Consider the following 14,523-nt stretch of genomic DNA (forward strand, 5'->3'; position numbering starts at 1 on the left):
ATCCCATTCACGGCATCCTGTCAATGGACAGACGGCACACAGAGTGTGCTGTGAATCAAGGGAAGGGAAGCGCATTCGCGGGTGACGTCATTAATCAAAACAGGACGAATTACAATAAAACAAGTCAGAAGACAGTTACGAGCAGCGATCATGATTGTTTTTTATGTTGAATACAATATGATGAAGTTGTGTAGGAGAGTTTATAACCACTTTAAAAAAATCTCTTTCCTTTCAGGTTAGGTAGTGAACAAGCACTTTGAAAGTGTGAAACGTGTCTATCTCTGTATCCTGTGTACCTTTAAAGTATGTTAATAAAGGATTCATCATACAAAAAATGGGCAGTTTTGGGACTTTAGATGAGACACCGACGAGCACTTCTCAGCGTCTCCATCCCTATACATAACAAAATTGAAAAGCAAGGGGATTATAGAAGGTGTGTGGGAACCAGCCTGTCCCTAGTTTGATATACTTACCCACCAGTCTGCTAATAAACCAAACATACCTGTCTAACAAATTGGGTTAAAAACAGGGGTTTAGTTAACACACATTTGTAAATGTATGTATAAGCTGCAAGGCCAACAACAAGGCACCCTGGTGTGTATCTTGCAGTCCTAACATTTCCTAACTCTACTCAACCTGAGTGTCTGAGCCTTGTTGTTGGCCTTGCAGCTTATACATGCATTTGCAAATGTGTGTTAACTAAACCCCTGTTTTTAACCCAATTTGCTAGACAGGTATATTTGGTTTATTAGCAGACTGGTGGGTAAGTATATCAAACTAGGGACCGGCTGGTTCCCACACATCTTCTATAATCCCCCTTGCTTTTCAATTTAAATAAAGGATTCATCTTCCTAGCAGCTGGTGGTGTGTGGCCGATTTCTCCTTCTTTTCTACTGTTGCAGTGGTGGCGAACCGGGGCCGGCACCCACAGCACCTGGATTGCTCACCTGAGCGGTGGTTGTCTTCTCATTTTCACTTTCAGGTTTGTTAGTATAGATCTTAGAATGGGGTTAGAAGCAGGTTTAAGTAGAAGTGCGGGCTTAAACTAAAATCTCTAAATCTACTTGCATCCACAATCTTAAACTAACCTATCCAGCCCTGTAAAGCAAAAATCGCTCTACATACCTTTTCTGAAGCTGCTCTAGTCCAGTCCCACACTGAGCTGTCAGCGGCAGCTTCTCTGTGGAGGCAGGTGCAGAAGAGCCAGCTGAAAACGAAAGCCCCATAGTAACTCTATGGGTGACGTCACTTTCCAGACTTTTCCCAGCCGTTGTTGGCTGTCTCCTGCCCAGAGCTTCTGCCGATGGAGACAAGATTGGCTTCAGAAAAGGTATGTTTTTCGATTTTTGCTTTAAAAGGCTAGATAGGTTAGTCTTAGAATGTGGATGTGAGTAGATTTAGAGATTTTCGTTTTAGGGTGACCTTCCACTTTAAGATTAGATAGGTTAGACCAGACTTATACTGGTAGAAGTACAAGTAGAATAATGCATTGAAAAAGGCTTTATTCATGAATCTTTGTATTTACATTAGACATGGATAAATAAAAACCTGAATACATGGTCTTTAGACAAAAAAAGTAACATTCATATAAAATGACATCATTATGCAGAAATCTCTTGCAAGCAAATGTACCGTAGATTTTATTCAATCACTGTTATTCTGGTTGTCATGTAATGATTAACCACACACATCTGTGTCTAATGATAGCTATATATTCATCTATACAGCTGTTACCAGCTATGATTAGTTTGAATTTCCATTTATGTATATTAATAGTTACCATGCAAATCAAATCTAATTTCATACTTATGCCATGTATGGATTTGTTTTTGCATGTTTAGGTAAGGAAGATTATGTATTAATGATATGGAACATACCTCAGTCAGGGGTATTTAAAAGAAAAGTATGAGAAGGTTTTTTTTTTTTTTTAATCCTACTTACCTAGGTGGATGCAGCATTGGACCCTCCCCCCCCCCCCGGCTCTAAGACTGGGAACCGAGCAATCAAACACCACGATTGCTTGGTTCTCAGAGCTCCCTGAGCATAGAGCTGGTGACTGTCAAGGGTCACACTCAGGGGCTGTAGAGGGGGCGGGAGCTGCCGGCTCAGGCTCTCAGCGGCTCGCTCAGAATAATACTCAGAGTAGAAAATATACTGGAAACTGAGCATGTGCCCTAGCTGCCAACACTGCTCTACAAAATCCCTAACTGCAGTGGGGACATGGACAGGAGGGGAGACAGCGAACAGCAGGATCAACCAGGATTTTTTCAGAAAACAGAAAAGGAATCTGATAGTGACTGAGTTAGTATGAACAGCGTGTAATACAACATTTATTGATGGTTTTTAATGATGTGGGTTTAGTATCTTTTCTACAATAAACTTCCTTACCTAGTCTCAAAGGATGTATTCCAAATTACAGAGAATGTGAATGAGGGGGAAACAGGATTCTGCAGTCTATAATATTACAAAAGTGATTCCCAGTTATAATATAGGCTTACCCACTAAAAAAGATGGCCAGCACCTACTGGATCCTCACTGCAAGCCCACAATGTGCCCTCCAGAAACAAATAGTATATATTTATATATAGCTATATTTATAAATACATATCAAATCCCGTCATTTCATATTTCTTACCCCAAGAAGCATGCTCAAGATGACAGCCTTGAAGGATATAATGATGGATATACTGTATCTAAGCCCCCTTCCCTACACAGACATGGTGCTAGGATGGACATTTCAATATTATTATTATACAGGATTTACAGTTTGCACGGTGCTTTACAAAATGAAGGCAGACATTACAGTTACAATACAATTTGGTAAAAGAGGAATCATGGGGGCTGCTTGTTTGGGTTTACAATCTAAGAACAAATGCCACTAAACCCTACATGATAGGTGTTGTTGAATAGAAAGCAAGGCGTTAACTTTAAAAGGAACCACAGGTGAAGTCTAGCATTTTGTGTGGTTTCTTTTGAAGAAGAACAGTGAGCATCACAGTAGTGATATCTCAACATTTCACTCCAAATCTCATGAGTCTAGCAGTCAAAGTCAGCAGTGCCTTAGATCAGAGGTCCCCAAACTTTCTAAACAAAGACAAGATTAAGGTCCTTCAGACTTTAGAAAGTCTAGACTGATGCCAGTTGGAGTAGAAATGCCCTGGCTTCATTGAGGAATAAATAATGTCTCAGGCTTAGTTTTCATTGAGAGAAGGAAATTATATATTGTAATCAATAGGAGGAGGAATAGTGCCCCATCATTGGTATTAGTGGAAGGAATAGCACCACTTGTTGGTAACTGTGGAGGGAATAGTGTCCCACCCTTTGGTGTCAGTAGGACAGGAAAAGTTCCTCATTAATGGCGTCAGTGAGAGAAATATCCCACCCCATCAGTGGTGTCAATGGAAGGAATAGTGCCCTATTGTTGATGTCAGTGGGAAGAATAGTTCCCCATCAGTGGTGTCAGCAGGAGGAATAGTGCCCCATCATTGCTGTCAGTGAGAGCAATAGTTCCCTATCAATTGTATCAGTGAGAGGAATTCTGCCCGCAATTGGTTTCAGTAAAAGGAGTAGTGCCCCATCATTTGTGTCAGTGAGAGGAATAGTGCCCCATCAATGGTGTCAGTGAGCTGAATATTGTACCATTAAAAAACCACGTGACACCCTCACCACCAGCTGCTCTATCTTCATCCGGGATCGCTGCTCTCAATTTTGAGGACAGGTTATGGAGACAGAGCCGAAGGAGCGGGTTACTCACTTCTGTAAATCGAATCGTTTGAACCATTAGGCTTTTTTTGTTATGCTGTGAATTTTTTTTATCCATTGTGAGTGCATACAAAGAGGGGGGTTTACTATTAAAATCTTGGTTTTAACATTATTACGCTATGTAGCCCCCTTTTTCTTTTCCTATATTATGAGTCTTACATTGCTCTGGGCCTATTTTTATCCAATTGGAGAAGAGTCAGCTTAAGATAATATCCCCACTGCAAAGTTGATTTGTGATATCCCAAGTGTTCCTTCTGAATGAGGAGTGGTTGATATGAGACTTTATTAACCTGTTATCTGGTGAGTGCAATCTATATTTGGAAGTGGAGCACACGTGGTGTGGCGATGGCACATTTATTTGGAGAACACCAGCATGGGATGGACTGATGAAATCTATCTATAACTAGGGATGCACCGATTCGATATTAGGATCGGATATCGGCGCTGATACTGCCACAATAGCGGGATAGGGGGATCGGTAAAATTAACCGATCCACGGGCTGATCTGGTTTTGCTGAGTCCCGGCTCAGCCGTCCCTTACTTGGTGTAGTAGTAGTATGGGATGGGAGCTGCTACTTCCTGTATAGGTCCGGCTCACAGGTGGAGTGATATCAGATGCACTCCGCCTGTGAATGGAGGAGCCATACACATGAAGCACCGGCTTTGCTCTGTACTGCAGCCCCATGCATATTGTGTATGTGTGTAGTTCCGGATCTGTTTTGGTATCGGCAGATACACAATGCCAGATATCGGTATCGGGAGAAGAAAAGTCTGATCGGTGCACCCCTATCTATAACTACACTTTTTGCAAAGAAATGTGGTGTTATTTAGCTATCAAGAAGGAGCGCTGCTAAATGTTTTGATTGGTTTTCTTATTAATTAAAACGTTCCTTTTAAAAATATTGCACCATTGTTGATGTCCATGAATGGAATAATACCCTCATATCAGGGGTTAGGAATAGTGTCCCAGGGGCTGGATAAAGGCAAGCAAAGGGTCGCATCTGGCCCATAGTCCATTGTCTTATATGAAAGAACTGCACTGCTGTTTTACAGGAGAAATTCCAAAAAAGGTTTGTAACAAATAAAATTTCTTCATTTTCCCTAAAGCAGAGCAAATGTTTACTTTTTGAGTTCAGGTCAATTTATTTCATTTTTACATTGCTGCATGCATTCAGTTTGAGCAGAAAGGTCATTTTATGAAGAGTGAGAACCATCCTTACAGTTCTGCTTTTATTCAGAAAGCACTGAAACCCTTTCCCAGAGAAATTTACCATCACACATCAGTGGTTATTTGTTGATTCTAGTATACAGTATTAAGTGCTATAGGGCTTATTCAGAAGATCAATCAGTAGCTATTATGCTAGACGAATGGACACGGCGCTGCCTTTCACTGTGTCTTTTATTAGCTAGTTTTTAGTTTTCATTCATTGTAGCCAATGTTTTTCCTTCTCCTTTTTGCAAACATTAAGCTGCTCTAACTTCTATCCAGTAGCTCCTTGTTTCTTAACACTAATGTTCTCTTCTCTATTCCTGTTTATTAAATTCGGTTTTCTATTGTTTTTTATTCTGTATTTAAAAAAAAAAAAATGTGGTATTCTTACCTAAAATACTTTAGTGTTTGTTGAGTGTCATAAATTGCATTTTAATAACCGACCTAATTGACAAATATGACATCTCTGGGAGCCAATAGAGCGACTAATGGCAGCGTCTATTTAACCTCATGATAGAAGCTTTTTAAAATAGCATAATGCTTTATTATAGCCATGGCCAGAGTAAGTCAGGATGGAGACGGGGGCCGTGCCTGCATATATGCATGTGCTTAAACACCCATAGACACATGCATGGGTGTAATACCTTGATGCACAGAAGCCGCATTCTGTGATGCGTATTTACATGACATATACCCGCTGTGTCAGTGCTGTGCCCTGCCATGGTGTTTAAAGGGTTTTGTGTCACCCAGGATTCTCATCCAGGAAGCTTAGGGTTGTGATTAAGCACTTTACTGTGTGAAACGCGTCAACATTCCTGTGTGCCTGTGCTGTTTAACCTGTCAGTTTGCAATAAATCATTATCCTGCTACGGAGTGCGGCCCCCTTCTTCTTTTACATGGGTTGCCACAGTAGCGAGCCAGGCTACACCTTGTAGGGAGTAATTGTTGGTGGATTTGACTTCCAGGTTTCACCTGGGGTGGTGTCCCTTTTCACATTGTATCCAGGGTGCTTGTCCCACATGGAGATAACAGTTTTTTCAGTTTCCTTACCGGTTGGTAAAACCGGTTTGAGATCAAGAGTCTGGAGATTTCGTAGACACCTATGCAGGCCATAAATTGGTCGAATTCCGAACAAATTTTCTTTCAAAAATTAGAAATTTTGTAAGTTTTGTGATTTGATGGTGCCACTATTGATTTCAAAATTCGACCAACCAAGCCTTAAATTTCCCCTCATTGTGCTCCAGAAAATAATTTTTGTGGCCCAGAATCTTCTTTTCTTTCTGAGAATTTTATTTTCTTGAGCTTATTTTCCTTTCTATTTCTCCTACAATTCGCCCATCATTGATTAGGAAATAGTTCTTTTTTTAAAAAACTTTCCAACATGCCCAAGCACTATAATTTGATGGCCACATGAAAATCGGCCTTTGCTACGGCCCGCTAATGGTACGAAATTCAAACAAAAAATTTTAGTCAAAATGTTATAATAAAATTATTTCGGAATTCAATCTATGTGTAGCCAGCCTTATGCCTGATGCGTACGATGAGATTATTGGATGATTGATCGATCGTTTTTTTTTTTTTTCTTGCATGCTAATCGCATATCGAAAATAAACAGTTTTTCTAAAGTTACGAAAATTCTTGTATGACAGAATAAAAAATGTGTTGTAGTGTATTTGTATTGTACTTTCGAACGACAACTGTATTGAAAACGAAAATCGTACGATCTGGTATCGTACAAGAAAAATGTTCGTGCTTGTCCCTTCAGATAATATCAGATGAACTGTTGTGATTGGCTCTCGAAAAGGTGTGTACTAATTATTAGGTTATCATATGATCGCATCAAAAGCGGTATTTTTTGATGAAGTCTCCAATCCTGGTACCAGGTTTTGCGGACAACCGGCACACTGATTATGTAGGAGTGTGCAGAGCTTTTAGTCGAGTCAGGACAAACGTTCAGGACTCCACCCTGGTAGACAGAGGAGGTCTCTGCCCAGGAGTCAGGAACGATCCACTTAGGAGACAGCATGTGTAAGCCAGGAGGCTAATGCCTATTTGTTTTGTGGCTGAACAATTCTGAAAAAACCCTGTAAGGGCTCTTTCACACTATTAGTCCGTCAAACGGACTCCGTTTATCTCAGCGGGGGATCGATCCGCTGATCCCCCGCCGAGCAGGAGGATGACAGCTGTTCTCAGCTTTGTGCGGAGACACAGCTGTCAGTTCCTCATGCATCTCTATGGGGAAATCAGATGGGAACGGACCGTCTGTCCTTTCTCATCCGATCCCATCCATTGGACGGATGGAAAATAGAGTTTCCATCCGTCCAGATTTGACGGATTGGATCAGATCGGATGTCAGCAGACATGTCTCCGCTGACATCCGATGCCCCATAGAGATGCATAGGGGGACCGTTCAGATCCGCCAAAAAACTGACGGGTGAATCTGAACGGTCTGCCTGTGTGAAAGGGGCCTAAGGGGCTACTTGCTGTCCTAGGGTGACAACTCACTGTATTGCATCTATTGAGTAGCAGCTTTGGCAATCTAGGCTTATCACTTCAGATTTAGAACAGAAAACGCCTCCTTCTCTCTTCGGCCCCATAACATTTGAGGTGGGTGTGTTCTGTAGTGCACTGAGGTTATTTGGCTAGGACTGACTGCTCAGTACACAGGACCTGTGACAGTATTTTATGCACTTAGAGCTTGTTCACACCACAAAAATGCACTCCAGATCCGTTCCGGATGCGTTTCTGCATGCATGTTTTTAACACGTTTTTGGCATGTTCCAGTGCGTTTTTGATGCGTTTCCGGATGCATTCCAGATACTTTTTTTTCTTAGTTTTTTCCTGTTTTATTTATTTATTTATTTTTCACTGTACTGGGTCCGCTGAATTTTTGATGTGTTCCTGTGTGTTTTTGATGCGTTTTACCGCATTGCAGTACAATCCAGTGCAGGAAAAATGCAGCATGTTCTACTATTTTTCTGGAACTGGAAAGCCCTGTAACTGACCACACTGGTGTGAACTATGCCATTGGAGACCATATAACCTACTTTCCATGCGTTTTTGATGCAGAGAAAAATGCACTGCATGTGGTGTAAACTGGCCCTTAACGGATGTTAACTGATATAAACAGAATCCATTTTTAATTTGAAAAAATGTGACTGAACGGATGATGCTCATGTATAAGGGGCCTTAGGACCTATTTACACCCGTCTGTTTTTATTGCAGCAAAACTCTTGCATTTTTCTCCCTGAAAATCCAGTTCACAGCTATGAGCTGTGGTTTAGTGTGAAAGACAAAAGGAAACTCTATGGGCCCGTTCACACCTACATGAGTGTGCATTATATCTATGGATCAGTATAAATCCAGCTTTCTCAACAGAAATAACAATATATATTTAACTGACTAAAAGGGAGAAATTAAGAGACATTAGTCTCCATTCACACTAATACGACTTTTCAGCCTGACAAGTCGCGGTCCGTTGTGTAGTATGGGAACCGTTCTAATAGGAGCGACAAAAGTCGCTCCGACTTAGAAAAAGGTTCCTGTACTACTTCGGGGCGACCTGGAGTGACTTGCATAGACATTCATTCTGTGAAGTCCGTGCAAGTCGTGCCGAAGTCACACTGCACGTGACTTCACAGGTCGCCCCCGAAGTCGTGCTGCTTCAGTGTGAATGCGGTGTCATTGTTTGGGTTTAATGGAGAAGTACAGCAAAAGCTTGTTTGGCTGTACTCCTATGGATCACAGGAGTCCAGTTTGTTTTGCACTCCTGTGACCTGTTCTCAGCAGACAGCTGGCTGACGTCTGCTGTCGGCTGATGTCACAGAGTCAGTCCAGGCTTGGGCAAAACTGCAACAATGGAGTCAGGATCCACCCACATGCCTGGTCCGGCATCCGGCTCAGCCTCTCAGTGAGCCGCTTAGAGCCTGAGCCGGCCGCTACCGCCCCTCCACAGCACAGCACTCCAGTGACAGTCGGACAGACTTGACAGTCACCAGCTCTCTGCTCAGGGAGCCCTGAGAACTGAGCGATCGGCGGTGTTAGATGACTCAATTCTCAGTGTTAGAGTCGGCGGGGAACAGTGCAGCATCGAATCAATCAATCCAATCCACCTAGGTAAGTATGATTCTGAATAAAGAAAAAAATCCCATACATCTCTAAGTGGTATTCTGTTATGAGGATACTGTAACAGAACTGAAAAGAAATTAGCATTGTGATTGGAGTGACAGGAAGGGGGGTGGTGGAAGGAGGACTCTTCAAACACACTTATAAAAGTTGTATTATTGTCCAAAAGGGTTTGTTAGAACAATCAATAACATTATTAGTGTAGATGCATAGAGGAGTTTGCGTGCTTGCAGGTTCAATTTTCACAAACAACATTCAACTCGATTTACAATACCCATTAGACAAAGGAAAAATGATCAGAACTATAAAAAAAAGAAAAAAGGAAAAAAAAAAAAACAGCAAGCAAGGAAAGAATAGAGGAATAGAATGGAGGAGAGATAATGCCACCTGTAATGATTTCTGTGTTCCGTTTTTTATTCTATTTGTCCTATTGAATGCAAAAAAAACGCTTTTTAATCACTTCTGGAACGTAAGGTTTTACCCCCTTAATGACCAGGCCATTTTTTGCGGTACGGCACTGCGTTAATTTAACTGACAATTGCGCAGTTGTGCGACGCTGTACCCAATTCAAATGGATGTCCATTTTTTCCCCACAAATAGAGCTTTCTTTTGGTGGTATTTGATCACCTCTGCGATTTTTATTTTTTGCGCCATAAAAAAATCCCAATAAGTGTATATTTATGGGGGGACCAGTCACAGTTACTACACTAATTAGTGCTAAAAATATACACTTTTACTGTACTCTTGACACTGGCAGGGAAGGAGTTAACACCAGGGGTGATCAAAGGGTTAAATGTGTCCCTAGGGGGTGCTTTCTAACTGTGTGGGGATTGAATTTACTGAATGAATACAAAGACCTGTGTTCCTAAATAAGAGGAACACAGGATCCCTGTGTTCATTACTGACAGAATAGCCAGAAGACAGAAAATTGACCTCTTATTTAATGGTGCCTGCATAGTACCAGGACCAATGCTAACTTGGCAAAGCCAGCAACATGACACCAATGATTTTTTTAGTTATCTGTAAGAGTGGCATTCTGGCCACTTCTGTATAAGTTTTATTCATCCTACAATCTACCAATATATAAGCCATTTTTCCTGTTGCCCCAGATTAATTAATTTCAGCAAGGGTTCCCTAAGAACTGAAAATTATTTTTGGGGTTCCCCTGGGGTAAAAAGGCTGATTTAAACTAGGGATTGACCGATTATCGGCAAAGCCAATATATGGGGGGCCAATATGGGGGGCCGATATATCGGAATCGGTTACCGATATTACCGATATTTCGGGAAAGTGCTGTACCAGAGTGATGCCTGCAGCTAGAGGCATCACCCCGGGAACCCGCGTCCATAGGTTGGCTGTCTTGTAATGACAACTGATGCGGCTGAGAAACTGATCGGCTGTAATTACAAGGAGCGGGAGGGGACGTCTCCCCCCTCTCGCCGCCTTCCGTGGCTCGCCCGGGTCACCTGTCCCACCGGGAGACCCGGGCATCCTATCTGCACGGCCGCCAAAGAGAAGACCGCATTCGGCTCTGATCGGGTCTCCATGTAAAAAAAACGGAAGTGATGTCATGACATCACTTCCGGGTACTCGGCGGCAAATTCAAAGAAATGTGAGCATTCAAAACAGCCAAACTTGGCGTTTTGAATGCTTTTAAGTGCAGAGGAGGGGTTTGGGGTCTTTTAGACCCCCCCAGATCCCTCCACCAGAGTACCTGTGAAAAAAAAAAAAAGTATTTTAAGTGTCCGAAAATATCGGCCGATACTGATATCCGATGACCAAAATATGGGTATCGGCAATAAAAAAACAATACCGATCGATCAATAATTTAAACTATGCTATGTAAAATTTACAAGTTATGGCTCTTTGTGCATACCCCACTGGAGCCAGCTAATAGGCAAATGGGAATGAAGCAAAGAATCTTCAGAGCATAATCTAAAACTGGTGTAAGGATCATGGCAGTTAGAGTTCAGACAAGTTTATAAGACAAAAGGCGGAAGCAGTCAGCAGACAGATATACTCAGGTATCAGCGCCAGATGTACTCGTAGCAGGTGAATTTAGGAGCTAAGTGCAGATTGTGATAAAGGTAATTGGTTCAGTGCCAAGGATACCACTTACAATTTGTGTTAAATAGTGTCTTTGTAAAAAAAAAAAGAAATGGACTGCTGCAGTTGTAAGTGTATCAGTGCAAATACAGCTCAAAAATAAAACAAAAAAACAACGGCGCTTGTCTCATAAATACATAAAGTACCAACTGAAGCAAAAATGAATATTAATAAAGTGTTTGACAATTTATACCTCACATATAAAGTGCAGAGATACAAATTGTTATTCACATTCAGTGATGTCTCTTATAATTGTTATCCAATCAACAAAGTCCCAGGTGGGTTGAAAGCCCACTGTGCAAGTGCAGGTGCTCTATATCAGATGATAGACATCCAACTGAACCATTCATAGTGAAATGATAAAAGGAAGCCCATAGTGTAAAACCATTATAACTAATTAATTAAAAAGAAGGTAAGAATTACACTCACTTTTGTTGCCAGTTAGGACCTGGCACCTGGTTTCTACAGAATTGGTTGTTTGCGAGGCCTGCCGTGGTACTCCTGCATTTGGAAAGATGGCTCGGGTCCCCATTCAAAGATGGCGCCCTGTGGAAGTTAAGTCATGATTCCGCAGGCAAAGCTCCTACATGTTTCCACCTGATTGGTCGTCTTCAGGAAGCTCCTGAAGGCTGTAGATACCAGGTGCCGGGTCCTAACCTGCACCAAAAAAAGTTAGTGTAGCAGGATTTCCAGGCATTGGGCCTGATGTGGATCTGCCATGGTTACCGGAAACGCCAGCAGCCCCTTTAGGCTGTATACCCCAGTGTGAGTTTTGAGTCAAAGACCAGTCCGGCACCTTTGGTTTATTTTGTTTATGTTATAATGGGGATGGGAGAAGGGAATGAGTGGGATACTTCTCTGGCTCAACTAGGTACAAATGGGACAATTTGAAGAAAAATGCCTTTCAGTGCTGTCTTGACGCCGGCTGGATGCCGGCCAACACTTGCTGGCGCTTGCAAAACCACTGAATTGCTGAACTGTACTTGAACTTGACTTCTGACACTCTGGCTAGCTCAAAAGTCCCGAACACTGCTCCCTCCAGTCCTTGCTGACTGAGGTAGCCTCTGTATACTGCTTTTGCTGCAACTCTCAACACTGTACACTGCACACTGCACGCTGTACACTTTAACACTTCAGGGTCCTCTCACTAGGCACCCTCTCTACACTTCAGGGTCCACACACTGGCACCCTCTTTGCTCTTCAGGGTCAACACTGGCACCCCCTTTGCACTTGCTCCTGCACCGGCTAGCTAGCTCCTGGATCCCTACGACCTTCACCGGAGTGGTCCCCTCTCTAGGCAGACCCCCAGGGACAGTTTGCAGTACTCACGAACTGGGAATGCTTTCCTGAAACTGGACCCCTCTCAGCTCTGCTGGTCCTCCGCACCTGATCCTCTCTGCAGCCCAGCTCAGCCTTCTGTCCCCTTTCACTAGGCAAGCCACCTGGCACACCAGATTCCTCTGACAGGAGGAGAGACAGCTGTACTCTCCCTCCTGGGACTCTGCTTCCCGCCAAAGACGCTGCGTCATGTGTTCCCCTCAAACTTATACCCACTCCCAGAATGCTGTGCGGCAGAGTCTGCCTTTCTGGGGTAGATACAGGCCTGAGTGTGCCATTGGCTGAGTTTCTTCCACTGCCCAATGAGAACCCTCTCATAGAGCACAGTGGGGACTGGGGAGACTCCCGAGTCTCAACAGCCACACCTGGGAGACATGACAGTCCAGCTGAAAATCATGGCCCTGCTGTTAAGCAGACAAGCCCCACTATACTTTACCTATCACATACCTTGTAGGGTGCTACATCAGTGTAATACTTACCTTCTTTTTAATACATTTGTTATAATGGTTTTACACTATGGGCTTCCTTTTATAATTTCCCTGGAAATGGTTCCATTGGATCTCTATCTTCGGATGAACCCAGCACATTAGAGGACATGCCCCACAAGCGAGTTCGACCAAGCACTAAAAATATTTTTACCACCTAGCACCTGCACTTTGCAAAGTAGGCTTTCAACCCAGCTGGGACTGAATGTGGATAACAATTTGTGTCTCTACACTTTTTAATGTGATAGTATAAATTTTCAAGCACTTTATTAATATTCATTTTTGTTTAGGTTGGCATTTTATGTATTTATGAGACAGACGCAGTTAGGTTTTTTTTTTTTTTTTTTATGAAGAGCAGATTGTATTGTAAACCATGGTGACAAACACAGGGTAGTATATAGGTGAGATACATTGTTGCAGAAACACAGGACAGGTGACAAGATGTAAATATGCAGAATAGGATAGACTACTCCAGATCATGTACAGGGGCCATTGTACAGGCACCTTTGCTCAACAAACATGGGGCACTTGCTGACAACAGAACATACTTGAAAGGCATTTAGACTTGTCCTAGGGAAGGCCAGTCAAATGTCCATGTTTGTTATAAAGAGAGTATCCATTAAAAGCAATATTTGTGAGGATCACTAAGGCTGGGTTCATACTTAATGTGGTGATGGGTCACAGAATTGGGTCCGGTGCGTCCCTGTTCACCATTTCAGGTGCGAATCAGGTCTGAATTTTTGGCTGAATTCACACATAAAACAGAGCCAAACACGCACAGGACCCTTCTGCAATTCGGACCGCGGCCTCCCCGGAGCTGTGTGAATCGGCTCCATTGAGAGCCCGTCACACTCTCTTGTCATGTGACTTGGATGCGGGGGAACCCAAATCCAATTTGCATCAGTGGGAAACCAGCTTAAACGAGAGAGAAAGTTGTGCAGTTTTCCAGCAGATGCAAAATGTTAATTATAATACTGCTGCATTGTAATTTTTGTCATAGGACTACTAGATCAGTCAGAATGTGTCCATAGGGTGTAATGGACTTTACCAGGTCTTATTTAGAAAATTAATTCTAGTATAATATCAGCAACTTTCTAAAATCTTCTGGTATTGATAAATGCAAAAAAGGAGAGAAGGAATATGAGGGAAAATACAAAATTTGGGATTCCCGGTTTGATAATTGTGTCTTTTTTTTTTTTAATTAAAAAAGGATTGTTTATTTTCAGCATACATATTTTATTCCTGTTTTTTTTTTTATCTCTCCAGGCCACATTGAACTTATGCAGACATGATCTTTTAAGATGGAGTACTGACTAAGGTAAGGTAATTCAGAATGTTATAGTTGTCATACCCAGACAGTAAGATACAGCATAAAGCTATATACAGTAGGCATAGGAAAGAATCACCCCTTTAATTAACCACTTAAGCCCCGGAAGATTTTATCCCCTTCCTGACTAGGCCCTATTTTGCGATTCGGCACTGCGTGACTTTAATGAC

At 42.3% G+C, this 14,523-nt stretch overlaps 1 protein-coding gene across 4 annotated transcripts in view; it reads left to right on the top strand.

The window, feature by feature from the left end:
- CDKL5 (cyclin dependent kinase like 5) overlaps positions 1–14,523 on the top strand; it is a 543,213-nt gene that overhangs the window by 110,303 nt on the left and 418,387 nt on the right. For all 4 annotated transcript variants that reach the window (XM_082245786.1, XM_082245789.1, XM_082245787.1 and 1 more), the window contains exon 2: positions 14,293–14,344. The gene's annotated coding sequence lies outside the window, so the exon portion shown is untranslated. The remainder of the gene's footprint in view (positions 1–14,292; positions 14,345–14,523) is intronic.

This window comes from Pelophylax lessonae, assembly GCF_965119305.1.
Source record: "Pelophylax lessonae genome assembly, chromosome: 2".
In the NCBI taxonomy this organism is placed as follows: Eukaryota; Metazoa; Chordata; class Amphibia; order Anura; family Ranidae; genus Pelophylax; species Pelophylax lessonae.